Raw genomic sequence first — 26,247 nt, 5'->3', positions numbered from 1 at the left:
CGAATCGTGAAAAATCAAACCGTTCTGCGCAGAATGTTGACAGGAAACGAACTCCGTGCACTGATTACGGCAGGGCTACCAGCGCTACGAGACGAGCCATTACGGAAGCGTTAAAATCTTCGCCCGGACAGGGACTCGAACCCTGGACCCTTAGGTTAAAAGCCTAATGCTCTACCGACTGAGCTATCCGGGCTCACGCTTGCTGTGGATGGAGCAGCTGCAGGCAATGTGAATAACTGGAACGCGTGTGTAGGCGTACTACGGTAATTGCTGGCTTCTGGCGCAACTGGCGACTTCACCGACTTGCCACTGACGCTGGTAGCAGCCCAACAGCGGACCAGTGCCTCTTCTCCCTTTATCCCGGTGCTGACAGTAATTGCATCTCGTGCCTGTTTCCCCGATTACGCTCGGTTGAAGCTCCGGAAGGGGGGCGACAAACGAGGGTTGGAGGGCCAAAACATGGAGGGTCGTGTGCGCAAAAACTTCCCTTCCGGTACCGGGAATCGAACCCGGGCCTCCTGGGTGAAAGCCAGGTATCCTAGCCACTAGACCACACCGGATTTGCTCGATAAACGTCAGATTTACTCCCTCTCCTCTCGCTTTTCGTGCTGAATCCGGACTTAGTGGTGTTCTCTGTTTGCGAGCATATTTGCGCTTGCAGACTGGCATGGCGCACAGCTCGAAACTGACAATTCATTGCAGTTTGCATCATATTTTACTCATAACAGGGGAGGAGAAAGGTCAAAGCTGTACCTTGCCATAGCTGGATGTAAACATTTTGACGCTGAGGCGTGGGCTCCTTGTGGATAACAAACGACAATTCAGTTCGTTCCCTAGCAACAGCAACGCCGTTAATTCAGCCATGATGTACAGCAAATTAAATGCCCCGGGTGAGGATCGAACTCACGACCTTAAGATTATGAAACTTACACGCTACCCACTGCGCTACCGAGGCACGTTTGCAAGCATCGTCCCAGGAAACTTGGTAAGTCTCGCATATTAGAGATAGACAGTTGGCGCTTTCTCAAGAATCTGTTGTGTTGCAACACGTGCTTTCCCGAATTGCTAGATTAAACTGCTGCCGCGGCTTTTTCAACGGAAAGCAGCACTGCCTGAGGTTACAGTACATCGCCCTTGCGGCACCTGAACACAGCGGCCTGTAGGGCCAGGCTGACGCTAGAGTTCAGAAATAGCACGCGTCCGTCCAAGTACGGTCTCTTGCGAGCTGCGTGTTTGGTTCTTCTCACAGCGAATCCTGCTATACATTCCTGAGGCTGACGCAGCTCAAACGAGCAATCGGCGCGGCAACATTATAGCGAGAACAGCGAAACGATGCATCGGCCGGGAATCGAACCCGGGCCGCCCGAGTGGTAGGCGAACAACCTACCACTTTTTTAGTTGTTGTTCTCATTTTTTTAGTTGCATTTGTTGGGGGCGGTCGGCCGTGCTTCCCGAGCATATTCCAGAGTAGCTGTCTGCAGGGAAAGTGGGATTGCCACCCAACGACGCCGGATACAGCCGAAAAAAGTGCTACACACGCGGAGTCCCCCACTACACTGCCTTAAAGCGACCGCTCATCACTATCGTGTGAGTAACCTTGCGGCCGCGGCGACGAGTCTTGCCCAAAGACGCAGCGTGCGTGGAGGCGCTGCCCGAACGCGTGTGGATGCACCCTCCTACCTCGTAAAGCGCCTACAGCTACTATCACCGTGGGCCGCTGCCGGCGGCCGGGAAGCCGACACAGCGCGGCGTTACGAGCAGCGGCTGTGCGGTGGTGGTGTAATGGTGAGCATAGTTGCCTTCCAAGCAGTTGATCCGGGTTCGATTCCCGGCCACCGCAACGGGCGCAAATTTTTACGTATGAGTATGTGAGCCACGTGCTGTTACATTAACGTTTTCTTTCCGTCGTTGCTCCACTCCAGGCCATCCTGTAGTATGTCCCGACTTGTCCCGACTTTGCTCGGCTGACGCGAAAGCTGACGCTTGGAATTCGCCCTTATCAAGAGGACAGGCGATATAAACGGCTGTGAGAGGTGAGGTGTAGCGAAGTACCATAACGACAGGCAAACTGCGAAGTTTTGTGCTCCTTCTTCTTAAACAAAAAAAAAAAAAAAAAAAAGAGACGCAGTCGGTAGGACTCGAACCTACGCTCCCAGAGGGAATCTGATTTCTAGTCAGACGCCTTAACCACTCGGCCACGACTGCTCGCAGCCAAACGTGCCCTCGAATCGTGAAAAATCAAACCGTTCTGCGCAGAATGTTGACAGGAAACGAACTCCGTGCACTGATTACGGCAGGGCTACCAGCGCTACGAGACGAGCCATTACGGAAGCGTTAAAATCTTCGCCCGGACAGGGACTCGAACCCTGGACCCTTAGGTTAAAAGCCTAATGCTCTACCGACTGAGCTATCCGGGCTCACGCTTGCTGTGGATGGAGCAGCTGCAGGCAATGTGAATAACTGGAACGCGTGTGTAGGCGTACTACGGTAATTGCTGGCTTCTGGCGCAACTGGCGACTTCACCGACTTGCCACTGACGCTGGTAGCAGCCCAACAGCGGACCAGTGCCTCTTCTCCCTTTATCCCGGTGCTGACAGTAATTGCATCTCGTGCCTGTTTCCCCGATCACGCTCGGTTGAAGCTCCGGAAGGGGGGCGACAAACGAGGGTTGGAGGGCCAAAACATGGAGGGTCGTGTGCGCAAAAACTTCCCTTCCGGTACCGGGAATCGAACCCGGGCCTCCTGGGTGAAAGCCAGGTATCCTAGCCACTAGACCACACCGGATTTGCTCGATAAACGTCAGATTTACTCCCTCTCCTCTCGCTTTTCGTGCTGAATCCGGACTTAGTGGTGTTCTCTGTTTGCGAGCATATTTGCGCTTGCAGACTGGCATGGCGCACAGCTCGAAACTGACAATTCATTGCAGTTTGCATCATATTTTACTCATAACAGGGGAGGAGAAAGGTCAAAGCTGTACCTTGCCATAGCTGGATGTAAACATTTTGACGCTGAGGCGTGGGCTCCTTGTGGATAACAAACGACAATTCAGTTCGTTCCCTAGCAACAGCAACGCCGTTAATTCAGCCATGATGTACAGCAAATTAAATGCCCCGGGTGAGGATCGAACTCACGACCTTAAGATTATGAAACTTACACGCTACCCACTGCGCTACCGAGGCACGTTTGCAAGCATCGTCCCAGGAAACTTGGTAAGTCTCGCATATTAGAGATAGACAGTTGGCGCTTTCTCAAGAATCTGTTGTGTTGCAACACGTGCTTTCCCGAATTGCTAGATTAAACTGCTGCCGCGGCTTTTTCAACGGAAAGCAGCACTGCCTGAGGTTACAGTACATCGCCCTTGCGGCACCTGAACACAGCGGCCTGTAGGGCCAGGCTGACGCTAGAGTTCAGAAATAGCACGCGTCCGTCCAAGTACGGTCTCTTGCGAGCTGCGTGTTTGGTTCTTCTCACAGCGAATCCTGCTATACATTCCTGAGGCTGACGCAGCTCAAACGAGCAATCGGCGCGGCAACATTATAGCGAGAACAGCGAAACGATGCATCGGCCGGGAATCGAACCCGGGCCGCCCGAGTGGTAGGCGAACAACCTACCACTTTTTTAGTTGTTGTTCTCATTTTTTTAGTTGCATTTGTTGGGGGCGGTCGGCCGTGCTTCCCGAGCATATTCCAGAGTAGCTGTCTGCAGGGAAAGTGGGATTGCCACCCAACGACGCCGGATACAGCCGAAAAAAGTGCTACACACGCGGAGTCCCCCACTACACTGCCTTAAAGCGACCGCTCATCACTATCGTGTGAGTAACCTTGCGGCCGCGGCGACGAGTCTTGCCCAAAGACGCAGCGTGCGTGGAGGCGCTGCCCGAACGCGTGTGGATGCACCCTCCTACCTCGTAAAGCGCCTACAGCTACTATCACCGTGGGCCGCTGCCGGCGGCCGGGAAGCCGACACAGCGCGGCGTTACGAGCAGCGGCTGTGCGGTGGTGGTGTAATGGTGAGCATAGTTGCCTTCCAAGCAGTTGATCCGGGTTCGATTCCCGGCCACCGCAACGGGCGCAAATTTTTACGTATGAGTATGTGAGCCACGTGCTGTTACATTAACGTTTTCTTTCCGTCGTTGCTCCACTCCAGGCCATCCTGTAGTATGTCCCGACTTGTCCCGACTTTGCTCGGCTGACGCGAAAGCTGACGCTTGGAATTCGCCCTTATCAAGAGGACAGGCGATATAAACGGCTGTGAGAGGTGAGGTGTAGCGAAGTACCATAACGACAGGCAAACTGCGAAGTTTTGTGCTCCTTCTTCTTAAACAAAAAAAAAAAAAAAAAAAAGAGACGCAGTCGGTAGGACTCGAACCTACGCTCCCAGAGGGAATCTGATTTCTAGTCAGACGCCTTAACCACTCGGCCACGACTGCTCGCAGCCAAACGTGCCCTCGAATCGTGAAAAATCAAACCGTTCTGCGCAGAATGTTGACAGGAAACGAACTCCGTGCACTGATTACGGCAGGGCTACCAGCGCTACGAGACGAGCCATTACGGAAGCGTTAAAATCTTCGCCCGGACAGGGACTCGAACCCTGGACCCTTAGGTTAAAAGCCTAATGCTCTACCGACTGAGCTATCCGGGCTCACGCTTGCTGTGGATGGAGCAGCTGCAGGCAATGTGAATAACTGGAACGCGTGTGTAGGCGTACTACGGTAATTGCTGGCTTCTGGCGCAACTGGCGACTTCACCGACTTGCCACTGACGCTGGTAGCAGCCCAACAGCGGACCAGTGCCTCTTCTCCCTTTATCCCGGTGCTGACAGTAATTGCATCTCGTGCCTGTTTCCCCGATTACGCTCGGTTGAAGCTCCGGAAGGGGGGCGACAAACGAGGGTTGGAGGGCCAAAACATGGAGGGTCGTGTGCGCAAAAACTTCCCTTCCGGTACCGGGAATCGAACCCGGGCCTCCTGGGTGAAAGCCAGGTATCCTAGCCACTAGACCACACCGGATTTGCTCGATAAACGTCAGATTTACTCCCTCTCCTCTCGCTTTTCGTGCTGAATCCGGACTTAGTGGTGTTCTCTGTTTGCGAGCATATTTGCGCTTGCAGACTGGCATGGCGCACAGCTCGAAACTGACAATTCATTGCAGTTTGCATCATATTTTACTCATAACAGGGGAGGAGAAAGGTCAAAGCTGTACCTTGCCATAGCTGGATGTAAACATTTTGACGCTGAGGCGTGGGCTCCTTGTGGATAACAAACGACAATTCAGTTCGTTCCCTAGCAACAGCAACGCCGTTAATTCAGCCATGATGTACAGCAAATTAAATGCCCCGGGTGAGGATCGAACTCACGACCTTAAGATTATGAAACTTACACGCTACCCACTGCGCTACCGAGGCACGTTTGCAAGCATCGTCCCAGGAAACTTGGTAAGTCTCGCATATTAGAGATAGACAGTTGGCGCTTTCTCAAGAATCTGTTGTGTTGCAACACGTGCTTTCCCGAATTGCTAGATTAAACTGCTGCCGCGGCTTTTTCAACGGAAAGCAGCACTGCCTGAGGTTACAGTACATCGCCCTTGCGGCACCTGAACACAGCGGCCTGTAGGGCCAGGCTGACGCTAGAGTTCAGAAATAGCACGCGTCCGTCCAAGTACGGTCTCTTGCGAGCTGCGTGTTTGGTTCTTCTCACAGCGAATCCTGCTATACATTCCTGAGGCTGACGCAGCTCAAACGAGCAATCGGCGCGGCAACATTATAGCGAGAACAGCGAAACGATGCATCGGCCGGGAATCGAACCCGGGCCGCCCGAGTGGTAGGCGAACAACCTACCACTTTTTTAGTTGTTGTTCTCATTTTTTTAGTTGCATTTGTTGGGGGCGGTCGGCCGTGCTTCCCGAGCATATTCCAGAGTAGCTGTCTGCAGGGAAAGTGGGATTGCCACCCAACGACGCCGGATACAGCCGAAAAAAGTGCTACACACGCGGAGTCCCCCACTACACTGCCTTAAAGCGACCGCTCATCACTATCGTGTGAGTAACCTTGCGGCCGCGGCGACGAGTCTTGCCCAAAGACGCAGCGTGCGTGGAGGCGCTGCCCGAACGCGTGTGGATGCACCCTCCTACCTCGTAAAGCGCCTACAGCTACTATCACCGTGGGCCGCTGCCGGCGGCCGGGAAGCCGACACAGCGCGGCGTTACGAGCAGCGGCTGTGCGGTGGTGGTGTAATGGTGAGCATAGTTGCCTTCCAAGCAGTTGATCCGGGTTCGATTCCCGGCCACCGCAACGGGCGCAAATTTTTACGTATGAGTATGTGAGCCACGTGCTGTTACATTAACGTTTTCTTTCCGTCGTTGCTCCACTCCAGGCCATCCTGTAGTATGTCCCGACTTGTCCCGACTTTGCTCGGCTGACGCGAAAGCTGACGCTTGGAATTCGCCCTTATCAAGAGGACAGGCGATATAAACGGCTGTGAGAGGTGAGGTGTAGCGAAGTACCATAACGACAGGCAAACTGCGAAGTTTTGTGCTCCTTCTTCTTAAACAAAAAAAAAAAAAAAAAAAAGAGACGCAGTCGGTAGGACTCGAACCTACGCTCCCAGAGGGAATCTGATTTCTAGTCAGACGCCTTAACCACTCGGCCACGACTGCTCGCAGCCAAACGTGCCCTCGAATCGTGAAAAATCAAACCGTTCTGCGCAGAATGTTGACAGGAAACGAACTCCGTGCACTGATTACGGCAGGGCTACCAGCGCTACGAGACGAGCCATTACGGAAGCGTTAAAATCTTCGCCCGGACAGGGACTCGAACCCTGGACCCTTAGGTTAAAAGCCTAATGCTCTACCGACTGAGCTATCCGGGCTCACGCTTGCTGTGGATGGAGCAGCTGCAGGCAATGTGAATAACTGGAACGCGTGTGTAGGCGTACTACGGTAATTGCTGGCTTCTGGCGCAACTGGCGACTTCACCGACTTGCCACTGACGCTGGTAGCAGTCCAACAGCGGACCAGTGCCTCTTCTCCCTTTATCCCGGTGCTGACAGTAATTGCATCTCGTGCCTGTTTCCCCGATCACGCTCGGTTGAAGCTCCGGAAGGGGGGCGACAAACGAGGGTTGGAGGGCCAAAACATGGAGGGTCGTGTGCGCAAAAACTTCCCTTCCGGTACCGGGAATCGAACCCGGGCCTCCTGGGTGAAAGCCAGGTATCCTAGCCACTAGACCACACCGGATTTGCTCGATAAACGTCAGATTTACTCCCTCTCCTCTCGCTTTTCGTGCTGAATCCGGACTTAGTGGTGTTCTCTGTTTGCGAGCATATTTGCGCTTGCAGACTGGCATGGCGCACAGCTCGAAACTGACAATTCATTGCAGTTTGCATCATATTTTACTCATAACAGGGGAGGAGAAAGGTCAAAGCTGTACCTTGCCATAGCTGGATGTAAACATTTTGACGCTGAGGCGTGGGCTCCTTGTGGATAACAAACGACAATTCAGTTCGTTCCCTAGCAACAGCAACGCCGTTAATTCAGCCATGATGTACAGCAAATTAAATGCCCCGGGTGAGGATCGAACTCACGACCTTAAGATTATGAAACTTACACGCTACCCACTGCGCTACCGAGGCACGTTTGCAAGCATCGTCCCAGGAAACTTGGTAAGTCTCGCATATTAGAGATAGACAGTTGGCGCTTTCTCAAGAATCTGTTGTGTTGCAACACGTGCTTTCCCGAATTGCTAGATTAAACTGCTGCCGCGGCTTTTTCAACGGAAAGCAGCACTGCCTGAGGTTACAGTACATCGCCCTTGCGGCACCTGAACACAGCGGCCTGTAGGGCCAGGCTGACGCTAGAGTTCAGAAATAGCACGCGTCCGTCCAAGTACGGTCTCTTGCGAGCTGCGTGTTTGGTTCTTCTCACAGCGAATCCTGCTATACATTCCTGAGGCTGACGCAGCTCAAACGAGCAATCGGCGCGGCAACATTATAGCGAGAACAGCGAAACGATGCATCGGCCGGGAATCGAACCCGGGCCGCCCGAGTGGTAGGCGAACAACCTACCACTTTTTTAGTTGTTGTTCTCATTTTTTTAGTTGCATTTGTTGGGGGCGGTCGGCCGTGCTTCCCGAGCATATTCCAGAGTAGCTGTCTGCAGGGAAAGTGGGATTGCCACCCAACGACGCCGGATACAGCCGAAAAAAGTGCTACACACGCGGAGTCCCCCACTACACTGCCTTAAAGCGACCGCTCATCACTATCGTGTGAGTAACCTTGCGGCCGCGGCGACGAGTCTTGCCCAAAGACGCAGCGTGCGTGGAGGCGCTGCCCGAACGCGTGTGGATGCACCCTCCTACCTCGTAAAGCGCCTACAGCTACTATCACCGTGGGCCGCTGCCGGCGGCCGGGAAGCCGACACAGCGCGGCGTTACGAGCAGCGGCTGTGCGGTGGTGGTGTAATGGTGAGCATAGTTGCCTTCCAAGCAGTTGATCCGGGTTCGATTCCCGGCCACCGCAACGGGCGCAAATTTTTACGTATGAGTATGTGAGCCACGTGCTGTTACATTAACGTTTTCTTTCCGTCGTTGCTCCACTCCAGGCCATCCTGTAGTATGTCCCGACTTGTCCCGACTTTGCTCGGCTGACGCGAAAGCTGACGCTTGGAATTCGCCCTTATCAAGAGGACAGGCGATATAAACGGCTGTGAGAGGTGAGGTGTAGCGAAGTACCATAACGACAGGCAAACTGCGAAGTTTTGTGCTCCTTCTTCTTAAACAAAAAAAAAAAAAAAAAAAAGAGACGCAGTCGGTAGGACTCGAACCTACGCTCCCAGAGGGAATCTGATTTCTAGTCAGACGCCTTAACCACTCGGCCACGACTGCTCGCAGCCAAACGTGCCCTCGAATCGTGAAAAATCAAACCGTTCTGCGCAGAATGTTGACAGGAAACGAACTCCGTGCACTGATTACGGCAGGGCTACCAGCGCTACGAGACGAGCCATTACGGAAGCGTTAAAATCTTCGCCCGGACAGGGACTCGAACCCTGGACCCTTAGGTTAAAAGCCTAATGCTCTACCGACTGAGCTATCCGGGCTCACGCTTGCTGTGGATGGAGCAGCTGCAGGCAATGTGAATAACTGGAACGCGTGTGTAGGCGTACTACGGTAATTGCTGGCTTCTGGCGCAACTGGCGACTTCACCGACTTGCCACTGACGCTGGTAGCAGCCCAACAGCGGACCAGTGCCTCTTCTCCCTTTATCCCGGTGCTGACAGTAATTGCATCTCGTGCCTGTTTCCCCGATTACGCTCGGTTGAAGCTCCGGAAGGGGGGCGACAAACGAGGGTTGGAGGGCCAAAACATGGAGGGTCGTGTGCGCAAAAACTTCCCTTCCGGTACCGGGAATCGAACCCGGGCCTCCTGGGTGAAAGCCAGGTATCCTAGCCACTAGACCACACCGGATTTGCTCGATAAACGTCAGATTTACTCCCTCTCCTCTCGCTTTTCGTGCTGAATCCGGACTTAGTGGTGTTCTCTGTTTGCGAGCATATTTGCGCTTGCAGACTGGCATGGCGCACAGCTCGAAACTGACAATTCATTGCAGTTTGCATCATATTTTACTCATAACAGGGGAGGAGAAAGGTCAAAGCTGTACCTTGCCATAGCTGGATGTAAACATTTTGACGCTGAGGCGTGGGCTCCTTGTGGATAACAAACGACAATTCAGTTCGTTCCCTAGCAACAGCAACGCCGTTAATTCAGCCATGATGTACAGCAAATTAAATGCCCCGGGTGAGGATCGAACTCACGACCTTAAGATTATGAAACTTACACGCTACCCACTGCGCTACCGAGGCACGTTTGCAAGCATCGTCCCAGGAAACTTGGTAAGTCTCGCATATTAGAGATAGACAGTTGGCGCTTTCTCAAGAATCTGTTGTGTTGCAACACGTGCTTTCCCGAATTGCTAGATTAAACTGCTGCCGCGGCTTTTTCAACGGAAAGCAGCACTGCCTGAGGTTACAGTACATCGCCCTTGCGGCACCTGAACACAGCGGCCTGTAGGGCCAGGCTGACGCTAGAGTTCAGAAATAGCACGCGTCCGTCCAAGTACGGTCTCTTGCGAGCTGCGTGTTTGGTTCTTCTCACAGCGAATCCTGCTATACATTCCTGAGGCTGACGCAGCTCAAACGAGCAATCGGCGCGGCAACATTATAGCGAGAACAGCGAAACGATGCATCGGCCGGGAATCGAACCCGGGCCGCCCGAGTGGTAGGCGAACAACCTACCACTTTTTTAGTTGTTGTTCTCATTTTTTTAGTTGCATTTGTTGGGGGCGGTCGGCCGTGCTTCCCGAGCATATTCCAGAGTAGCTGTCTGCAGGGAAAGTGGGATTGCCACCCAACGACGCCGGATACAGCCGAAAAAAGTGCTACACACGCGGAGTCCCCCACTACACTGCCTTAAAGCGACCGCTCATCACTATCGTGTGAGTAACCTTGCGGCCGCGGCGACGAGTCTTGCCCAAAGACGCAGCGTGCGTGGAGGCGCTGCCCGAACGCGTGTGGATGCACCCTCCTACCTCGTAAAGCGCCTACAGCTACTATCACCGTGGGCCGCTGCCGGCGGCCGGGAAGCCGACACAGCGCGGCGTTACGAGCAGCGGCTGTGCGGTGGTGGTGTAATGGTGAGCATAGTTGCCTTCCAAGCAGTTGATCCGGGTTCGATTCCCGGCCACCGCAACGGGCGCAAATTTTTACGTATGAGTATGTGAGCCACGTGCTGTTACATTAACGTTTTCTTTCCGTCGTTGCTCCACTCCAGGCCATCCTGTAGTATGTCCCGACTTGTCCCGACTTTGCTCGGCTGACGCGAAAGCTGACGCTTGGAATTCGCCCTTATCAAGAGGACAGGCGATATAAACGGCTGTGAGAGGTGAGGTGTAGCGAAGTACCATAACGACAGGCAAACTGCGAAGTTTTGTGCTCCTTCTTCTTAAACAAAAAAAAAAAAAAAAAAAAGAGACGCAGTCGGTAGGACTCGAACCTACGCTCCCAGAGGGAATCTGATTTCTAGTCAGACGCCTTAACCACTCGGCCACGACTGCTCGCAGCCAAACGTGCCCTCGAATCGTGAAAAATCAAACCGTTCTGCGCAGAATGTTGACAGGAAACGAACTCCGTGCACTGATTACGGCAGGGCTACCAGCGCTACGAGACGAGCCATTACGGAAGCGTTAAAATCTTCGCCCGGACAGGGACTCGAACCCTGGACCCTTAGGTTAAAAGCCTAATGCTCTACCGACTGAGCTATCCGGGCTCACGCTTGCTGTGGATGGAGCAGCTGCAGGCAATGTGAATAACTGGAACGCGTGTGTAGGCGTACTACGGTAATTGCTGGCTTCTGGCGCAACTGGCGACTTCACCGACTTGCCACTGACGCTGGTAGCAGCCCAACAGCGGACCAGTGCCTCTTCTCCCTTTATCCCGGTGCTGACAGTAATTGCATCTCGTGCCTGTTTCCCCGATTACGCTCGGTTGAAGCTCCGGAAGGGGGGCGACAAACGAGGGTTGGAGGGCCAAAACATGGAGGGTCGTGTGCGCAAAAACTTCCCTTCCGGTACCGGGAATCGAACCCGGGCCTCCTGGGTGAAAGCCAGGTATCCTAGCCACTAGACCACACCGGATTTGCTCGATAAACGTCAGATTTACTCCCTCTCCTCTCGCTTTTCGTGCTGAATCCGGACTTAGTGGTGTTCTCTGTTTGCGAGCATATTTGCGCTTGCAGACTGGCATGGCGCACAGCTCGAAACTGACAATTCATTGCAGTTTGCATCATATTTTACTCATAACAGGGGAGGAGAAAGGTCAAAGCTGTACCTTGCCATAGCTGGATGTAAACATTTTGACGCTGAGGCGTGGGCTCCTTGTGGATAACAAACGACAATTCAGTTCGTTCCCTAGCAACAGCAACGCCGTTAATTCAGCCATGATGTACAGCAAATTAAATGCCCCGGGTGAGGATCGAACTCACGACCTTAAGATTATGAAACTTACACGCTACCCACTGCGCTACCGAGGCACGTTTGCAAGCATCGTCCCAGGAAACTTGGTAAGTCTCGCATATTAGAGATAGACAGTTGGCGCTTTCTCAAGAATCTGTTGTGTTGCAACACGTGCTTTCCCGAATTGCTAGATTAAACTGCTGCCGCGGCTTTTTCAACGGAAAGCAGCACTGCCTGAGGTTACAGTACATCGCCCTTGCGGCACCTGAACACAGCGGCCTGTAGGGCCAGGCTGACGCTAGAGTTCAGAAATAGCACGCGTCCGTCCAAGTACGGTCTCTTGCGAGCTGCGTGTTTGGTTCTTCTCACAGCGAATCCTGCTATACATTCCTGAGGCTGACGCAGCTCAAACGAGCAATCGGCGCGGCAACATTATAGCGAGAACAGCGAAACGATGCATCGGCCGGGAATCGAACCCGGGCCGCCCGAGTGGTAGGCGAACAACCTACCACTTTTTTAGTTGTTGTTCTCATTTTTTTAGTTGCATTTGTTGGGGGCGGTCGGCCGTGCTTCCCGAGCATATTCCAGAGTAGCTGTCTGCAGGGAAAGTGGGATTGCCACCCAACGACGCCGGATACAGCCGAAAAAAGTGCTACACACGCGGAGTCCCCCACTACACTGCCTTAAAGCGACCGCTCATCACTATCGTGTGAGTAACCTTGCGGCCGCGGCGACGAGTCTTGCCCAAAGACGCAGCGTGCGTGGAGGCGCTGCCCGAACGCGTGTGGATGCACCCTCCTACCTCGTAAAGCGCCTACAGCTACTATCACCGTGGGCCGCTGCCGGCGGCCGGGAAGCCGACACAGCGCGGCGTTACGAGCAGCGGCTGTGCGGTGGTGGTGTAATGGTGAGCATAGTTGCCTTCCAAGCAGTTGATCCGGGTTCGATTCCCGGCCACCGCAACGGGCGCAAATTTTTACGTATGAGTATGTGAGCCACGTGCTGTTACATTAACGTTTTCTTTCCGTCGTTGCTCCACTCCAGGCCATCCTGTAGTATGTCCCGACTTGTCCCGACTTTGCTCGGCTGACGCGAAAGCTGACGCTTGGAATTCGCCCTTATCAAGAGGACAGGCGATATAAACGGCTGTGAGAGGTGAGGTGTAGCGAAGTACCATAACGACAGGCAAACTGCGAAGTTTTGTGCTCCTTCTTCTTAAACAAAAAAAAAAAAAAAAAAAAGAGACGCAGTCGGTAGGACTCGAACCTACGCTCCCAGAGGGAATCTGATTTCTAGTCAGACGCCTTAACCACTCGGCCACGACTGCTCGCAGCCAAACGTGCCCTCGAATCGTGAAAAATCAAACCGTTCTGCGCAGAATGTTGACAGGAAACGAACTCCGTGCACTGATTACGGCAGGGCTACCAGCGCTACGAGACGAGCCATTACGGAAGCGTTAAAATCTTCGCCCGGACAGGGACTCGAACCCTGGACCCTTAGGTTAAAAGCCTAATGCTCTACCGACTGAGCTATCCGGGCTCACGCTTGCTGTGGATGGAGCAGCTGCAGGCAATGTGAATAACTGGAACGCGTGTGTAGGCGTACTACGGTAATTGCTGGCTTCTGGCGCAACTGGCGACTTCACCGACTTGCCACTGACGCTGGTAGCAGCCCAACAGCGGACCAGTGCCTCTTCTCCCTTTATCCCGGTGCTGACAGTAATTGCATCTCGTGCCTGTTTCCCCGATTACGCTCGGTTGAAGCTCCGGAAGGGGGGCGACAAACGAGGGTTGGAGGGCCAAAACATGGAGGGTCGTGTGCGCAAAAACTTCCCTTCCGGTACCGGGAATCGAACCCGGGCCTCCTGGGTGAAAGCCAGGTATCCTAGCCACTAGACCACACCGGATTTGCTCGATAAACGTCAGATTTACTCCCTCTCCTCTCGCTTTTCGTGCTGAATCCGGACTTAGTGGTGTTCTCTGTTTGCGAGCATATTTGCGCTTGCAGACTGGCATGGCGCACAGCTCGAAACTGACAATTCATTGCAGTTTGCATCATATTTTACTCATAACAGGGGAGGAGAAAGGTCAAAGCTGTACCTTGCCATAGCTGGATGTAAACATTTTGACGCTGAGGCGTGGGCTCCTTGTGGATAACAAACGACAATTCAGTTCGTTCCCTAGCAACAGCAACGCCGTTAATTCAGCCATGATGTACAGCAAATTAAATGCCCCGGGTGAGGATCGAACTCACGACCTTAAGATTATGAAACTTACACGCTACCCACTGCGCTACCGAGGCACGTTTGCAAGCATCGTCCCAGGAAACTTGGTAAGTCTCGCATATTAGAGATAGACAGTTGGCGCTTTCTCAAGAATCTGTTGTGTTGCAACACGTGCTTTCCCGAATTGCTAGATTAAACTGCTGCCGCGGCTTTTTCAACGGAAAGCAGCACTGCCTGAGGTTACAGTACATCGCCCTTGCGGCACCTGAACACAGCGGCCTGTAGGGCCAGGCTGACGCTAGAGTTCAGAAATAGCACGCGTCCGTCCAAGTACGGTCTCTTGCGAGCTGCGTGTTTGGTTCTTCTCACAGCGAATCCTGCTATACATTCCTGAGGCTGACGCAGCTCAAACGAGCAATCGGCGCGGCAACATTATAGCGAGAACAGCGAAACGATGCATCGGCCGGGAATCGAACCCGGGCCGCCCGAGTGGTAGGCGAACAACCTACCACTTTTTTAGTTGTTGTTCTCATTTTTTTAGTTGCATTTGTTGGGGGCGGTCGGCCGTGCTTCCCGAGCATATTCCAGAGTAGCTGTCTGCAGGGAAAGTGGGATTGCCACCCAACGACGCCGGATACAGCCGAAAAAAGTGCTACACACGCGGAGTCCCCCACTACACTGCCTTAAAGCGACCGCTCATCACTATCGTGTGAGTAACCTTGCGGCCGCGGCGACGAGTCTTGCCCAAAGACGCAGCGTGCGTGGAGGCGCTGCCCGAACGCGTGTGGATGCACCCTCCTACCTCGTAAAGCGCCTACAGCTACTATCACCGTGGGCCGCTGCCGGCGGCCGGGAAGCCGACACAGCGCGGCGTTACGAGCAGCGGCTGTGCGGTGGTGGTGTAATGGTGAGCATAGTTGCCTTCCAAGCAGTTGATCCGGGTTCGATTCCCGGCCACCGCAACGGGCGCAAATTTTTACGTATGAGTATGTGAGCCACGTGCTGTTACATTAACGTTTTCTTTCCGTCGTTGCTCCACTCCAGGCCATCCTGTAGTATGTCCCGACTTGTCCCGACTTTGCTCGGCTGACGCGAAAGCTGACGCTTGGAATTCGCCCTTATCAAGAGGACAGGCGATATAAACGGCTGTGAGAGGTGAGGTGTAGCGAAGTACCATAACGACAGGCAAACTGCGAAGTTTTGTGCTCCTTCTTCTTAAACAAAAAAAAAAAAAAAAAAAAGAGACGCAGTCGGTAGGACTCGAACCTACGCTCCCAGAGGGAATCTGATTTCTAGTCAGACGCCTTAACCACTCGGCCACGACTGCTCGCAGCCAAACGTGCCCTCGAATCGTGAAAAATCAAACCGTTCTGCGCAGAATGTTGACAGGAAACGAACTCCGTGCACTGATTACGGCAGGGCTACCAGCGCTACGAGACGAGCCATTACGGAAGCGTTAAAATCTTCGCCCGGACAGGGACTCGAACCCTGGACCCTTAGGTTAAAAGCCTAATGCTCTACCGACTGAGCTATCCGGGCTCACGCTTGCTGTGGATGGAGCAGCTGCAGGCAATGTGAATAACTGGAACGCGTGTGTAGGCGTACTACGGTAATTGCTGGCTTCTGGCGCAACTGGCGACTTCACCGACTTGCCACTGACGCTGGTAGCAGCCCAACAGCGGACCAGTGCCTCTTCTCCCTTTATCCCGGTGCTGACAGTAATTGCATCTCGTGCCTGTTTCCCCGATTACGCTCGGTTGAAGCTCCGGAAGGGGGGCGACAAACGAGGGTTGGAGGGCCAAAACATGGAGGGTCGTGTGCGCAAAAACTTCCCTTCCGGTACCGGGAATCGAACCCGGGCCTCCTGGGTGAAAGCCAGGTATCCTAGCCACTAGACCACACCGGATTTGCTCGATAAACGTCAGATTTACTCCCTCTCCTCTCGCTTTTCGTGCTGAATCCGGACTTAGTGGTGTTCTCTGTTTGCGAGCATATTTGCGCTTGCAGACTGGCATGGCGCACAGCTCGAAACTGACAATTCATTGCAGTTTGCATCATATTTTACTCATAACAGGGGAGGAGAAAGGTCAAAGCTGTACCTTGCCATAGCTGGATGTAAACATTTTGACGCTGAGGCGTGGGCTCCTTGTGGATAACAAACGACAATTCAGTTCGTTCCCTAGCAACAGCAACGCCGTTAATTCAGCCATGATGTACAGCAAATTAAATGCCCCGGGTGAGGATCGAACTCACGACCTTAAGATTATGAAACTTACACGCTACCCACTGCGCTACCGAGGCACGTTTGCAAGCATCGTCCCAGGAAACTTGGTAAGTCTCGCATATTAGAGATAGACAGTTGGCGCTTTCTCAAGAATCTGTTGTGTTGCAACACGTGCTTTCCCGAATTGCTAGATTAAACTGCTGCCGCGGCTTTTTCAACGGAAAGCAGCACTGCCTGAGGTTACAGTACATCGCCCTTGCGGCACCTGAACACAGCGGCCTGTAGGGCCAGGCTGACGCTAGAGTTCAGAAATAGCACGCGTCCGTCCAAGTACGGTCTCTTGCGAGCTGCGTGTTTGGTTCTTCTCACAGCGAATCCTGCTATACATTCCTGAGGCTGACGCAGCTCAAACGAGCAATCGGCGCGGCAACATTATAGCGAGAACAGCGAAACGATGCATCGGCCGGGAATCGAACCCGGGCCGCCCGAGTGGTAGGCGAACAACCTACCACTTTTTTAGTTGTTGTTCTCATTTTTTTAGTTGCATTTGTTGGGGGCGGTCGGCCGTGCTTCCCGAGCATATTCCAGAGTAGCTGTCTGCAGGGAAAGTGGGATTGCCACCCAACGACGCCGGATACAGCCGAAAAAAGTGCTACACACGCGGAGTCCCCCACTACACTGCCTTAAAGCGACCGCTCATCACTATCGTGTGAGTAACCTTGCGGCCGCGGCGACGAGTCTTGCCCAAAGACGCAGCGTGCGTGGAGGCGCTGCCCGAACGCGTGTGGATGCACCCTCCTACCTCGTAAAGCGCCTACAGCTACTATCACCGTGGGCCGCTGCCGGCGGCCGGGAAGCCGACACAGCGCGGCGTTACGAGCAGCGGCTGTGCGGTGGTGGTGTAATGGTGAGCATAGTTGCCTTCCAAGCAGTTGATCCGGGTTCGATTCCCGGCCACCGCAACGGGCGCAAATTTTTACGTATGAGTATGTGAGCCACGTGCTGTTACATTAACGTTTTCTTTCCGTCGTTGCTCCACTCCAGGCCATCCTGTAGTATGTCCCGACTTGTCCCGACTTTGCTCGGCTGACGCGAAAGCTGACGCTTGGAATTCGCCCTTATCAAGAGGACAGGCGATATAAACGGCTGTGAGAGGTGAGGTGTAGCGAAGTACCATAACGACAGGCAAACTGCGAAGTTTTGTGCTCCTTCTTCTTAAACAAAAAAAAAAAAAAAAAAAAGAGACGCAGTCGGTAGGACTCGAACCTACGCTCCCAGAGGGAATCTGATTTCTAGTCAGACGCCTTAACCACTCGGCCACGACTGCTCGCAGCCAAACGTGCCCTCGAATCGTGAAAAATCAAACCGTTCTGCGCAGAATGTTGACAGGAAACGAACTCCGTGCACTGATTACGGCAGGGCTACCAGCGCTACGAGACGAGCCATTACGGAAGCGTTAAAATCTTCGCCCGGACAGGGACTCGAACCCTGGACCCTTAGGTTAAAAGCCTAATGCTCTACCGACTGAGCTATCCGGGCTCACGCTTGCTGTGGATGGAGCAGCTGCAGGCAATGTGAATAACTGGAACGCGTGTGTAGGCGTACTACGGTAATTGCTGGCTTCTGGCGCAACTGGCGACTTCACCGACTTGCCACTGACGCTGGTAGCAGCCCAACAGCGGACCAGTGCCTCTTCTCCCTTTATCCCGGTGCTGACAGTAATTGCATCTCGTGCCTGTTTCCCCGATTACGCTCGGTTGAAGCTCCGGAAGGGGGGCGACAAACGAGGGTTGGAGGGCCAAAACATGGAGGGTCGTGTGCGCAAAAACTTCCCTTCCGGTACCGGGAATCGAACCCGGGCCTCCTGGGTGAAAGCCAGGTATCCTAGCCACTAGACCACACCGGATTTGCTCGATAAACGTCAGATTTACTCCCTCTCCTCTCGCTTTTCGTGCTGAATCCGGACTTAGTGGTGTTCTCTGTTTGCGAGCATATTTGCGCTTGCAGACTGGCATGGCGCACAGCTCGAAACTGACAATTCATTGCAGTTTGCATCATATTTTACTCATAACAGGGGAGGAGAAAGGTCAAAGCTGTACCTTGCCATAGCTGGATGTAAACATTTTGACGCTGAGGCGTGGGCTCCTTGTGGATAACAAACGACAATTCAGTTCGTTCCCTAGCAACAGCAACGCCGTTAATTCAGCCATGATGTACAGCAAATTAAATGCCCCGGGTGAGGATCGAACTCACGACCTTAAGATTATGAAACTTACACGCTACCCACTGCGCTACCGAGGCACGTTTGCAAGCATCGTCCCAGGAAACTTGGTAAGTCTCGCATATTAGAGATAGACAGTTGGCGCTTTCTCAAGAATCTGTTGTGTTGCAACACGTGCTTTCCCGAATTGCTAGATTAAACTGCTGCCGCGGCTTTTTCAACGGAAAGCAGCACTGCCTGAGGTTACAGTACATCGCCCTTGCGGCACCTGAACACAGCGGCCTGTAGGGCCAGGCTGACGCTAGAGTTCAGAAATAGCACGCGTCCGTCCAAGTACGGTCTCTTGCGAGCTGCGTGTTTGGTTCTTCTCACAGCGAATCCTGCTATACATTCCTGAGGCTGACGCAGCTCAAACGAGCAATCGGCGCGGCAACATTATAGCGAGAACAGCGAAACGATGCATCGGCCGGGAATCGAACCCGGGCCGCCCGAGTGGTAGGCGAACAACCTACCACTTTTTTAGTTGTTGTTCTCATTTTTTTAGTTGCATTTGTTGGGGGCGGTCGGCCGTGCTTCCCGAGCATATTCCAGAGTAGCTGTCTGCAGGGAAAGTGGGATTGCCACCCAACGACGCCGGATACAGCCGAAAAAAGTGCTACACACGCGGAGTCCCCCACTACACTGCCTTAAAGCGACCGCTCATCACTATCGTGTGAGTAACCTTGCGGCCGCGGCGACGAGTCTTGCCCAAAGACGCAGCGTGCGTGGAGGCGCTGCCCGAACGCGTGTGGATGCACCCTCCTACCTCGTAAAGCGCCTACAGCTACTATCACCGTGGGCCGCTGCCGGCGGCCGGGAAGCCGACACAGCGCGGCGTTACGAGCAGCGGCTGTGCGGTGGTGGTGTAATGGTGAGCATAGTTGCCTTCCAAGCAGTTGATCCGGGTTCGATTCCCGGCCACCGCAACGGGCGCAAATTTTTACGTATGAGTATGTGAGCCACGTGCTGTTACATTAACGTTTTCTTTCCGTCGTTGCTCCACTCCAGGCCATCCTGTAGTATGTCCCGACTTGTCCCGACTTTGCTCGGCTGACGCGAAAGCTGACGCTTGGAATTCGCCCTTATCAAGAGGACAGGCGATATAAACGGCTGTGAGAGGTGAGGTGTAGCGAAGTACCATAACGACAGGCAAACTGCGAAGTTTTGTGCTCCTTCTTCTTAAACAAAAAAAAAAAAAAAAAAAAGAGACGCAGTCGGTAGGACTCGAACCTACGCTCCCAGAGGGAATCTGATTTCTAGTCAGACGCCTTAACCACTCGGCCACGACTGCTCGCAGCCAAACGTGCCCTCGAATCGTGAAAAATCAAACCGTTCTGCGCAGAATGTTGACAGGAAACGAACTCCGTGCACTGATTACGGCAGGGCTACCAGCGCTACGAGACGAGCCATTACGGAAGCGTTAAAATCTTCGCCCGGACAGGGACTCGAACCCTGGACCCTTAGGTTAAAAGCCTAATGCTCTACCGACTGAGCTATCCGGGCTCACGCTTGCTGTGGATGGAGCAGCTGCAGGCAATGTGAATAACTGGAACGCGTGTGTAGGCGTACTACGGTAATTGCTGGCTTCTGGCGCAACTGGCGACTTCACCGACTTGCCACTGACGCTGGTAGCAGCCCAACAGCGGACCAGTGCCTCTTCTCCCTTTATCCCGGTGCTGACAGTAATTGCATCTCGTGCCTGTTTCCCCGATTACGCTCGGTTGAAGCTCCGGAAGGGGGGCGACAAACGAGGGTTGGAGGGCCAAAACATGGAGGGTCGTGTGCGCAAAAACTTCCCTTCCGGTACCGGGAATCGAACCCGGGCCTCCTGGGTGAAAGCCAGGTATCCTAGCCACTAGACCACACCGGATTTGCTCGATAAACGTCAGATTTACTCCCTCTCCTCTCGCTTTTCGTGCTGAATCCGGACTTAGTGGTGTTCTCTGTTTGCGAGCATATTTGCGCTTGCAGACTGGCATGGCGCACAGCTCGAAACTGACAATTCATTGCAGTTTGCATCATATTTTACTCATAACAGGGGAGGAGAAAGGTCAAAGCTGTACCTTGCCATAGCTGGATGTAAACATTTTGACGCTGAGGCGTGGGCTCCTTGTGGATAACAAACGACAATTCAGTTCGTTCCCTAGCAACAGCAACGCCGTTAATTCAGCCATGATGTACAGCAAATTAAATGCCCCGGGTGAGGATCGAACTCACGACCTTAAGATTATGAAACTTACACGCTACCCACTGCGCTACCGAGGCACGTTTGCAAGCATCGTCCCAGGAAACTTGGTAAGTCTCGCATATTAGAGATAGACAGTTGGCGCTTTCTCAAGAATCTGTTGTGTTGCAACACGTGCTTTCCCGAATTGCTAGATTAAACTGCTGCCGCGGCTTTTTCAACGGAAAGCAGCACTGCCTGAGGTTACAGTACATCGCCCTTGCGGCACCTGAACACAGCGGCCTGTAGGGCCAGGCTGACGCTAGAGTTCAGAAATAGCACGCGTCCGTCCAAGTACGGTCTCTTGCGAGCTGCGTGTTTGGTTCTTCTCACAGCGAATCCTGCTATACATTCCTGAGGCTGACGCAGCTCAAACGAGCAATCGGCGCGGCAACATTATAGCGAGAACAGCGAAACGATGCATCGGCCGGGAATCGAACCCGGGCCGCCCGAGTGGTAGGCGAACAACCTACCACTTTTTTAGTTGTTGTTCTCATTTTTTTAGTTGCATTTGTTGGGGGCGGTCGGCCGTGCTTCCCGAGCATATTCCAGAGTAGCTGTCTGCAGGGAAAGTGGGATTGCCACCCAACGACGCCGGATACAGCCGAAAAAAGTGCTACACACGCGGAGTCCCCCACTACACTGCCTTAAAGCGACCGCTCATCACTATCGTGTGAGTAACCTTGCGGCCGCGGCGACGAGTCTTGCCCAAAGACGCAGCGTGCGTGGAGGCGCTGCCCGAACGCGTGTGGATGCACCCTCCTACCTCGTAAAGCGCCTACAGCTACTATCACCGTGGGCCGCTGCCGGCGGCCGGGAAGCCGACACAGCGCGGCGTTACGAGCAGCGGCTGTGCGGTGGTGGTGTAATGGTGAGCATAGTTGCCTTCCAAGCAGTTGATCCGGGTTCGATTCCCGGCCACCGCAACGGGCGCAAATTTTTACGTATGAGTATGTGAGCCACGTGCTGTTACATTAACGTTTTCTTTCCGTCGTTGCTCCACTCCAGGCCATCCTGTAGTATGTCCCGACTTGTCCCGACTTTGCTCGGCTGACGCGAAAGCTGACGCTTGGAATTCGCCCTTATCAAGAGGACAGGCGATATAAACGGCTGTGAGAGGTGAGGTGTAGCGAAGTACCATAACGACAGGCAAACTGCGAAGTTTTGTGCTCCTTCTTCTTAAACAAAAAAAAAAAAAAAAAAAAGAGACGCAGTCGGTAGGACTCGAACCTACGCTCCCAGAGGGAATCTGATTTCTAGTCAGACGCCTTAACCACTCGGCCACGACTGCTCGCAGCCAAACGTGCCCTCGAATCGTGAAAAATCAAACCGTTCTGCGCAGAATGTTGACAGGAAACGAACTCCGTGCACTGATTACGGCAGGGCTACCAGCGCTACGAGACGAGCCATTACGGAAGCGTTAAAATCTTCGCCCGGACAGGGACTCGAACCCTGGACCCTTAGGTTAAAAGCCTAATGCTCTACCGACTGAGCTATCCGGGCTCACGCTTGCTGTGGATGGAGCAGCTGCAGGCAATGTGAATAACTGGAACGCGTGTGTAGGCGTACTACGGTAATTGCTGGCTTCTGGCGCAACTGGCGACTTCACCGACTTGCCACTGACGCTGGTAGCAGCCCAACAGCGGACCAGTGCCTCTTCTCCCTTTATCCCCGGTGCTGACAGTAATTGCATCTCGTGCCTGTTTCCCCGATTACGCTCGGTTGAAGCTCCGGAAGGGGGGCGACAAACGAGGGTTGGAGGGCAAAACATGGAGGGTCGTGTGCGCAAAAACTTCCCTTCCGGTACCGGGAATCGAACCCGGCCTCCTGGGTGAAAGCCAGGTATCCTAGCCACTAGACCACACCGGATTTGCTCGATAAACGTCAGATTTACTCCCTCTCCTCTCGCTTTTCGTGCTGAATCCGGACTTAGTGGTGTTCTCTGTTTGCGAGCATATTTGCGCTTGCAGACTGGCATGGCGCACAGCTCGAAACTGACAATTCATTGCAGTTTGCATCATATTTTACTCATAACAGGGGAGGAGAAAGGGTCAAAGCTGTACCTTGCCATAGCTGGATGTAAACATTTTGACGCTGAGGCGTGGGCTCCTTGTGGATAACAAACGACAATTCAGTTCGTTCCCTAGCAACAGCAACGCCGTTAATTCAGCCATGATGTACAGCAAATTAAATGCCCCGGGTGAGGATCGAACTCACGACCTTAAGATTATGAAACTTACACGCTACCCACTGCGCTACCGAGGCACGTTTGCAAGCATCGTCCCAGGAAACTTGGTAAGTCTCGCATATTAGAGATAGACAGTTGGCGCTTTCTCAAGAATCTGTTGTGTTGCAACACGTGCTTTCCCGAATTGCTAGATTAAACTGCTGCCCGCGGCTTTTTCAACGGAAAGCAGCACTGCCTGAGGTTACAGTACATCGCCCTTGCGGCACCTGAACACAGCGGCCTGTAGGGCCAGGCTGACGCTAGAGTTCAGAAATAGCACGCGTCCGTCCAAGTACGGTCTCTTGCGAGCTGCGTGTTTGGTTCTTCTCACAGCGAATCCTGCTATACATTCCTGAGGCTGACGCAGCTCAAACGAGCAATCGGCGCGGCAACATTATAGCGAGAACAGCGAAACGATGCATCGGCCGGGAATCGAACCCCGGGCCGCCCGAGTGGTAGGCGAACAACCTACCACTTTTTTAGTTGTTGTTCTCATTTTTTTAGTTGCATTTGTTGGGGGCGGTCGGCCGTGCTTCCGAGCATATTCCAGAGTAGCTGTCTGCAGGGAAAGTGGGATTGCCACCCAACGACGCCGGATACAGCCGAAAAAAGTGCTACACACGCGGAGTCCCCCACTACACTGCCTTAAAGCGACCGCTCATCACTATCGTGTGAGTAACCTTGCGGCCGCGGCGACGAGTCTTGCCCAAAGACGCAGCGTGCGTGGAGGCGCTGCCCCGAACGCGTGTGGATGCACCCTCCTACCTCGTAAAGCGCCTACAGCTACTATCACCGTGGGCCGCTGCCGGCGGCCGGGAAGCCGACACAGCGCGGCGTTACGAGCAGCGGCTGTGCGGTGGTGGTGTAATGGTGAGCATAGTTGCCCTTCCAAGCAGTTGATCCGGGTTCGATTCCCGGCCACCGCAACGGGCGCAAATTTTTACGTATGAGTATGTGAGCCACGTGCTGTTACATTAACGTTTTCTTTCCGTCGTTGCTCCACTCCAGGCCATCCTGTAGTATGTCCCGACTTGTCCGACTTTGCTCGGCTGACGCGAAAGCTGACGCTTGGAATTCGCCCTTATCAAGAGGACAGGCGATATAAACGGCTGTGAGAGGTGAGGTGTAGCGAAGTACCATAACGACAGGCAAACTGCGAAGTTTTGTGCTCCTTCTTCTTAAACAAAAAAAAAAAAAAAAAAAAGAGACGCAGTCGGTAGGACTCGAACCTACGCTCCCAGAGGGGAATCTGATTTCTAGTCAGACGCCTTAACCACTCGGCCACGACTGCTCGCAGCCAAACGTGCCCTCGAATCGTGAAAAAATCAAACCGTTCTGCGCAGAATGTTGACAGGAAACGAACTCCGTGCACTGATTACGGCAGGGCTACCAGCGCTACGAGACGAGCCATTACGGAAGCGTTAAAATCTTCGCCCGGACAGGGACTCGAACCCTGGACCCTTAGGTTAAAAGCCTAATGCTCTACCGACTGAGCTATCCGGGCTCACGCTTGCTGTGGATGGAGCAGCTGCAGGCAATGTGAATAACTGGAACGCGTGTGTAGGCGTACTACGGTAATTGCTGGCTTCTGGCGCAACTGGCGACTTCACCGACTTGCCACTGACGCTGGTAGCAGCCCAACAGCGGACCAGTGCCTCTTCTCCCTTTATCCCGGTGCTGACAGTAATTGCATCTCGTGCCTGTTTCCCCCCGATTACGCTCGGTTGAAGCTCCGGAAGGGGGGCGACAAACGAGGGTTGGAGGGCCAAAACATGGAGGGTCGTGTGCGCAAAAACTTCCCTTCCGGTACCGGGAATCGAACCCGGGCCTCCTGGGTGAAAGCCAGGTATCCTAGCCACTAGACCACACCGGATTTGCTCGATAAACGTCAGATTTACTCCCTCTCCTCTCGCTTTTCGTGCTGAATCCGGACTTAGTGGTGTTCTCTGTTTGCGAGCATATTTGCGCTTGCAGACTGGCATGGCGCACAGCTCGAAACTGACAATTCATTGCAGTTTGCATCATATTTTACTCATAACAGGGGGAGGAGAAAGGTCAAAGCTGTACCTTGCCATAGCTGGATGTAAACATTTTGACGCTGAGGCGTGGGCTCCTTGTGGATAACAAAACGACAATTCAGTTCGTTCCCTAGCAACAGCAACGCCGTTAATTCAGCCATGATGTACAGCAAATTAAATGCCCCGGGTGAGGATCGAACTCACGACCTTAAGATTATGAAACTTACACGCTACCCACTGCGCTACCGAGGCACGTTTGCAAGCATCGTCCCAGGAAAACTTGGTAAGTCTCGCATATTAGAGATAGACAGTTGGCGCTTTCTCAAGAATCTGTTGTGTTGCAACACGTGCTTTCCCGAATTGCTAGATTAAACTGCTGCCGCGGCTTTTTCAACGGAAAGCAGCACTGCCTGAGGTTACAGTACATCGCCCTTGCGGCACCTGAACACAGCGGCCTGTAGGGCCAGGCTGACGCTAGAGTTCAGAAATAGCACGCGTCCGTCCAAGTACGGTCTCTTGCGAGCTGCGTGTTTGGTTCTTCTCACAGCGAATCTGCTATACATTCCTGAGGCTGACGCAGCTCAAACGAGCAATCGGCGCGGCAACATTATAGCGAGAACAGCGAAACGATGCATCGGCCGGGAATCGAACCCGGGCCGCCGAGTGGTAGGCGAACAACCTACCACTTTTTTAGTTGTTGTTCTCATTTTTTTAGTTGCATTTGTTGGGGGGCGGTCGGCCGTGCTTCCCGAGCATATTCCAGAGTAGCTGTCTGCAGGGAAAGTGGGATTGCCACCCAACGACGCCGGATACAGCCGAAAAAAAGTGCTACACACGCGGAGTCCCCCACTACACTGCCTTAAAGCGACCGCTCATCACTATCGTGTGAGTAACTTGCGGGCCGCGGCGACGAGTCTTGCCCAAAGACGCAGCGTGCGTGGAGGCGCTGCCCGAACGCGTGTGGATGCACCCTCCTACCTCGTAAAGCGCCTACAGCTACTATCACCGTGGGCCGCTGCCGGCGGCCGGGAAGCCGACACAGCGCGGCGTTACGAGCAGCGGCTGTGCGGTG

At 53.5% G+C, this 26,247-nt stretch overlaps 58 non-coding genes across 58 annotated transcripts; 11 read left to right on the top strand and 47 right to left on the bottom strand.

Annotated features, from left to right (window-relative positions):
- Positions 1-120: 120 nt before the first annotated feature.
- On the bottom strand, positions 121-193 carry Trnak-uuu. The gene has a single exon. It is a non-coding gene; the product is annotated as a tRNA-Lys (tRNA).
- Positions 194-488: 295 nt separating this feature from the next.
- Trnae-uuc lies at positions 489-560 on the bottom strand. The gene has a single exon. It is a non-coding gene; the product is annotated as a tRNA-Glu (tRNA).
- Positions 561-882: 322 nt separating this feature from the next.
- Trnam-cau lies at positions 883-955 on the bottom strand. The gene has a single exon. It is a non-coding gene; the product is annotated as a tRNA-Met (tRNA).
- Positions 956-1,768: 813 nt separating this feature from the next.
- Positions 1,769-1,840, top strand: Trnag-ucc. Its single transcript has one exon. It is a non-coding gene; the product is annotated as a tRNA-Gly (tRNA).
- Positions 1,841-2,123: 283 nt separating this feature from the next.
- On the bottom strand, positions 2,124-2,205 carry Trnas-aga. Its single transcript has one exon. It is a non-coding gene; the product is annotated as a tRNA-Ser (tRNA).
- Positions 2,206-2,344: 139 nt separating this feature from the next.
- Trnak-uuu lies at positions 2,345-2,417 on the bottom strand. The gene has a single exon. It is a non-coding gene; the product is annotated as a tRNA-Lys (tRNA).
- Positions 2,418-2,712: 295 nt separating this feature from the next.
- Trnae-uuc lies at positions 2,713-2,784 on the bottom strand. Its single transcript has one exon. It is a non-coding gene; the product is annotated as a tRNA-Glu (tRNA).
- A 322-nt stretch (positions 2,785-3,106) lies between these two features.
- On the bottom strand, positions 3,107-3,179 carry Trnam-cau. Its single transcript has one exon. It is a non-coding gene; the product is annotated as a tRNA-Met (tRNA).
- Positions 3,180-3,992: 813 nt separating this feature from the next.
- Trnag-ucc lies at positions 3,993-4,064 on the top strand. Its single transcript has one exon. It is a non-coding gene; the product is annotated as a tRNA-Gly (tRNA).
- Positions 4,065-4,347: 283 nt separating this feature from the next.
- Trnas-aga lies at positions 4,348-4,429 on the bottom strand. Its single transcript has one exon. It is a non-coding gene; the product is annotated as a tRNA-Ser (tRNA).
- A 139-nt stretch (positions 4,430-4,568) lies between these two features.
- Trnak-uuu lies at positions 4,569-4,641 on the bottom strand. Its single transcript has one exon. It is a non-coding gene; the product is annotated as a tRNA-Lys (tRNA).
- A 295-nt stretch (positions 4,642-4,936) lies between these two features.
- On the bottom strand, positions 4,937-5,008 carry Trnae-uuc. Its single transcript has one exon. It is a non-coding gene; the product is annotated as a tRNA-Glu (tRNA).
- A 322-nt stretch (positions 5,009-5,330) lies between these two features.
- Trnam-cau lies at positions 5,331-5,403 on the bottom strand. Its single transcript has one exon. It is a non-coding gene; the product is annotated as a tRNA-Met (tRNA).
- An 813-nt stretch (positions 5,404-6,216) lies between these two features.
- On the top strand, positions 6,217-6,288 carry Trnag-ucc. The gene has a single exon. It is a non-coding gene; the product is annotated as a tRNA-Gly (tRNA).
- Positions 6,289-6,571: 283 nt separating this feature from the next.
- On the bottom strand, positions 6,572-6,653 carry Trnas-aga. The gene has a single exon. It is a non-coding gene; the product is annotated as a tRNA-Ser (tRNA).
- Positions 6,654-6,792: 139 nt separating this feature from the next.
- Positions 6,793-6,865, bottom strand: Trnak-uuu. Its single transcript has one exon. It is a non-coding gene; the product is annotated as a tRNA-Lys (tRNA).
- A 295-nt stretch (positions 6,866-7,160) lies between these two features.
- Positions 7,161-7,232, bottom strand: Trnae-uuc. The gene has a single exon. It is a non-coding gene; the product is annotated as a tRNA-Glu (tRNA).
- A 322-nt stretch (positions 7,233-7,554) lies between these two features.
- Trnam-cau lies at positions 7,555-7,627 on the bottom strand. The gene has a single exon. It is a non-coding gene; the product is annotated as a tRNA-Met (tRNA).
- An 813-nt stretch (positions 7,628-8,440) lies between these two features.
- On the top strand, positions 8,441-8,512 carry Trnag-ucc. Its single transcript has one exon. It is a non-coding gene; the product is annotated as a tRNA-Gly (tRNA).
- Positions 8,513-8,795: 283 nt separating this feature from the next.
- Trnas-aga lies at positions 8,796-8,877 on the bottom strand. Its single transcript has one exon. It is a non-coding gene; the product is annotated as a tRNA-Ser (tRNA).
- Positions 8,878-9,016: 139 nt separating this feature from the next.
- Positions 9,017-9,089, bottom strand: Trnak-uuu. The gene has a single exon. It is a non-coding gene; the product is annotated as a tRNA-Lys (tRNA).
- A 295-nt stretch (positions 9,090-9,384) lies between these two features.
- Positions 9,385-9,456, bottom strand: Trnae-uuc. The gene has a single exon. It is a non-coding gene; the product is annotated as a tRNA-Glu (tRNA).
- A 322-nt stretch (positions 9,457-9,778) lies between these two features.
- Positions 9,779-9,851, bottom strand: Trnam-cau. The gene has a single exon. It is a non-coding gene; the product is annotated as a tRNA-Met (tRNA).
- Positions 9,852-10,664: 813 nt separating this feature from the next.
- Trnag-ucc lies at positions 10,665-10,736 on the top strand. Its single transcript has one exon. It is a non-coding gene; the product is annotated as a tRNA-Gly (tRNA).
- Positions 10,737-11,019: 283 nt separating this feature from the next.
- Trnas-aga lies at positions 11,020-11,101 on the bottom strand. The gene has a single exon. It is a non-coding gene; the product is annotated as a tRNA-Ser (tRNA).
- Positions 11,102-11,240: 139 nt separating this feature from the next.
- On the bottom strand, positions 11,241-11,313 carry Trnak-uuu. The gene has a single exon. It is a non-coding gene; the product is annotated as a tRNA-Lys (tRNA).
- A 295-nt stretch (positions 11,314-11,608) lies between these two features.
- On the bottom strand, positions 11,609-11,680 carry Trnae-uuc. Its single transcript has one exon. It is a non-coding gene; the product is annotated as a tRNA-Glu (tRNA).
- A 322-nt stretch (positions 11,681-12,002) lies between these two features.
- On the bottom strand, positions 12,003-12,075 carry Trnam-cau. Its single transcript has one exon. It is a non-coding gene; the product is annotated as a tRNA-Met (tRNA).
- Positions 12,076-12,888: 813 nt separating this feature from the next.
- Positions 12,889-12,960, top strand: Trnag-ucc. Its single transcript has one exon. It is a non-coding gene; the product is annotated as a tRNA-Gly (tRNA).
- Positions 12,961-13,243: 283 nt separating this feature from the next.
- Trnas-aga lies at positions 13,244-13,325 on the bottom strand. Its single transcript has one exon. It is a non-coding gene; the product is annotated as a tRNA-Ser (tRNA).
- A 139-nt stretch (positions 13,326-13,464) lies between these two features.
- Trnak-uuu lies at positions 13,465-13,537 on the bottom strand. Its single transcript has one exon. It is a non-coding gene; the product is annotated as a tRNA-Lys (tRNA).
- A 295-nt stretch (positions 13,538-13,832) lies between these two features.
- Trnae-uuc lies at positions 13,833-13,904 on the bottom strand. The gene has a single exon. It is a non-coding gene; the product is annotated as a tRNA-Glu (tRNA).
- A 322-nt stretch (positions 13,905-14,226) lies between these two features.
- On the bottom strand, positions 14,227-14,299 carry Trnam-cau. Its single transcript has one exon. It is a non-coding gene; the product is annotated as a tRNA-Met (tRNA).
- An 813-nt stretch (positions 14,300-15,112) lies between these two features.
- Trnag-ucc lies at positions 15,113-15,184 on the top strand. The gene has a single exon. It is a non-coding gene; the product is annotated as a tRNA-Gly (tRNA).
- A 283-nt stretch (positions 15,185-15,467) lies between these two features.
- Positions 15,468-15,549, bottom strand: Trnas-aga. Its single transcript has one exon. It is a non-coding gene; the product is annotated as a tRNA-Ser (tRNA).
- A 139-nt stretch (positions 15,550-15,688) lies between these two features.
- Trnak-uuu lies at positions 15,689-15,761 on the bottom strand. Its single transcript has one exon. It is a non-coding gene; the product is annotated as a tRNA-Lys (tRNA).
- Positions 15,762-16,056: 295 nt separating this feature from the next.
- On the bottom strand, positions 16,057-16,128 carry Trnae-uuc. The gene has a single exon. It is a non-coding gene; the product is annotated as a tRNA-Glu (tRNA).
- A 322-nt stretch (positions 16,129-16,450) lies between these two features.
- On the bottom strand, positions 16,451-16,523 carry Trnam-cau. Its single transcript has one exon. It is a non-coding gene; the product is annotated as a tRNA-Met (tRNA).
- Positions 16,524-17,336: 813 nt separating this feature from the next.
- Trnag-ucc lies at positions 17,337-17,408 on the top strand. Its single transcript has one exon. It is a non-coding gene; the product is annotated as a tRNA-Gly (tRNA).
- Positions 17,409-17,691: 283 nt separating this feature from the next.
- Positions 17,692-17,773, bottom strand: Trnas-aga. Its single transcript has one exon. It is a non-coding gene; the product is annotated as a tRNA-Ser (tRNA).
- Positions 17,774-17,912: 139 nt separating this feature from the next.
- Trnak-uuu lies at positions 17,913-17,985 on the bottom strand. Its single transcript has one exon. It is a non-coding gene; the product is annotated as a tRNA-Lys (tRNA).
- A 295-nt stretch (positions 17,986-18,280) lies between these two features.
- Trnae-uuc lies at positions 18,281-18,352 on the bottom strand. The gene has a single exon. It is a non-coding gene; the product is annotated as a tRNA-Glu (tRNA).
- Positions 18,353-18,674: 322 nt separating this feature from the next.
- Positions 18,675-18,747, bottom strand: Trnam-cau. The gene has a single exon. It is a non-coding gene; the product is annotated as a tRNA-Met (tRNA).
- Positions 18,748-19,560: 813 nt separating this feature from the next.
- On the top strand, positions 19,561-19,632 carry Trnag-ucc. Its single transcript has one exon. It is a non-coding gene; the product is annotated as a tRNA-Gly (tRNA).
- Positions 19,633-19,915: 283 nt separating this feature from the next.
- On the bottom strand, positions 19,916-19,997 carry Trnas-aga. Its single transcript has one exon. It is a non-coding gene; the product is annotated as a tRNA-Ser (tRNA).
- Positions 19,998-20,136: 139 nt separating this feature from the next.
- On the bottom strand, positions 20,137-20,209 carry Trnak-uuu. Its single transcript has one exon. It is a non-coding gene; the product is annotated as a tRNA-Lys (tRNA).
- A 295-nt stretch (positions 20,210-20,504) lies between these two features.
- Positions 20,505-20,576, bottom strand: Trnae-uuc. Its single transcript has one exon. It is a non-coding gene; the product is annotated as a tRNA-Glu (tRNA).
- A 322-nt stretch (positions 20,577-20,898) lies between these two features.
- On the bottom strand, positions 20,899-20,971 carry Trnam-cau. Its single transcript has one exon. It is a non-coding gene; the product is annotated as a tRNA-Met (tRNA).
- An 813-nt stretch (positions 20,972-21,784) lies between these two features.
- Positions 21,785-21,856, top strand: Trnag-ucc. Its single transcript has one exon. It is a non-coding gene; the product is annotated as a tRNA-Gly (tRNA).
- Positions 21,857-22,139: 283 nt separating this feature from the next.
- Trnas-aga lies at positions 22,140-22,221 on the bottom strand. Its single transcript has one exon. It is a non-coding gene; the product is annotated as a tRNA-Ser (tRNA).
- Positions 22,222-22,360: 139 nt separating this feature from the next.
- Positions 22,361-22,433, bottom strand: Trnak-uuu. The gene has a single exon. It is a non-coding gene; the product is annotated as a tRNA-Lys (tRNA).
- Positions 22,434-22,728: 295 nt separating this feature from the next.
- On the bottom strand, positions 22,729-22,799 carry Trnae-uuc. The gene has a single exon. It is a non-coding gene; the product is annotated as a tRNA-Glu (tRNA).
- Positions 22,800-23,122: 323 nt separating this feature from the next.
- Trnam-cau lies at positions 23,123-23,195 on the bottom strand. Its single transcript has one exon. It is a non-coding gene; the product is annotated as a tRNA-Met (tRNA).
- Positions 23,196-24,010: 815 nt separating this feature from the next.
- On the top strand, positions 24,011-24,083 carry Trnag-ucc. Its single transcript has one exon. It is a non-coding gene; the product is annotated as a tRNA-Gly (tRNA).
- Positions 24,084-24,365: 282 nt separating this feature from the next.
- Positions 24,366-24,448, bottom strand: Trnas-aga. Its single transcript has one exon. It is a non-coding gene; the product is annotated as a tRNA-Ser (tRNA).
- Positions 24,449-24,588: 140 nt separating this feature from the next.
- Positions 24,589-24,661, bottom strand: Trnak-uuu. The gene has a single exon. It is a non-coding gene; the product is annotated as a tRNA-Lys (tRNA).
- Positions 24,662-24,958: 297 nt separating this feature from the next.
- On the bottom strand, positions 24,959-25,030 carry Trnae-uuc. Its single transcript has one exon. It is a non-coding gene; the product is annotated as a tRNA-Glu (tRNA).
- Positions 25,031-25,354: 324 nt separating this feature from the next.
- Positions 25,355-25,427, bottom strand: Trnam-cau. Its single transcript has one exon. It is a non-coding gene; the product is annotated as a tRNA-Met (tRNA).
- Positions 25,428-26,247: the final 820 nt, after the last annotated feature.

Source organism: Schistocerca americana, unplaced genomic scaffold (genome assembly GCF_021461395.2).
Source record: "Schistocerca americana isolate TAMUIC-IGC-003095 unplaced genomic scaffold, iqSchAmer2.1 HiC_scaffold_1272, whole genome shotgun sequence".
Lineage (NCBI taxonomy): Eukaryota > Metazoa > Arthropoda > Insecta > Orthoptera > Acrididae > Schistocerca > Schistocerca americana.
This window is presented reverse-complemented; position numbering and strand designations above follow the sequence as displayed.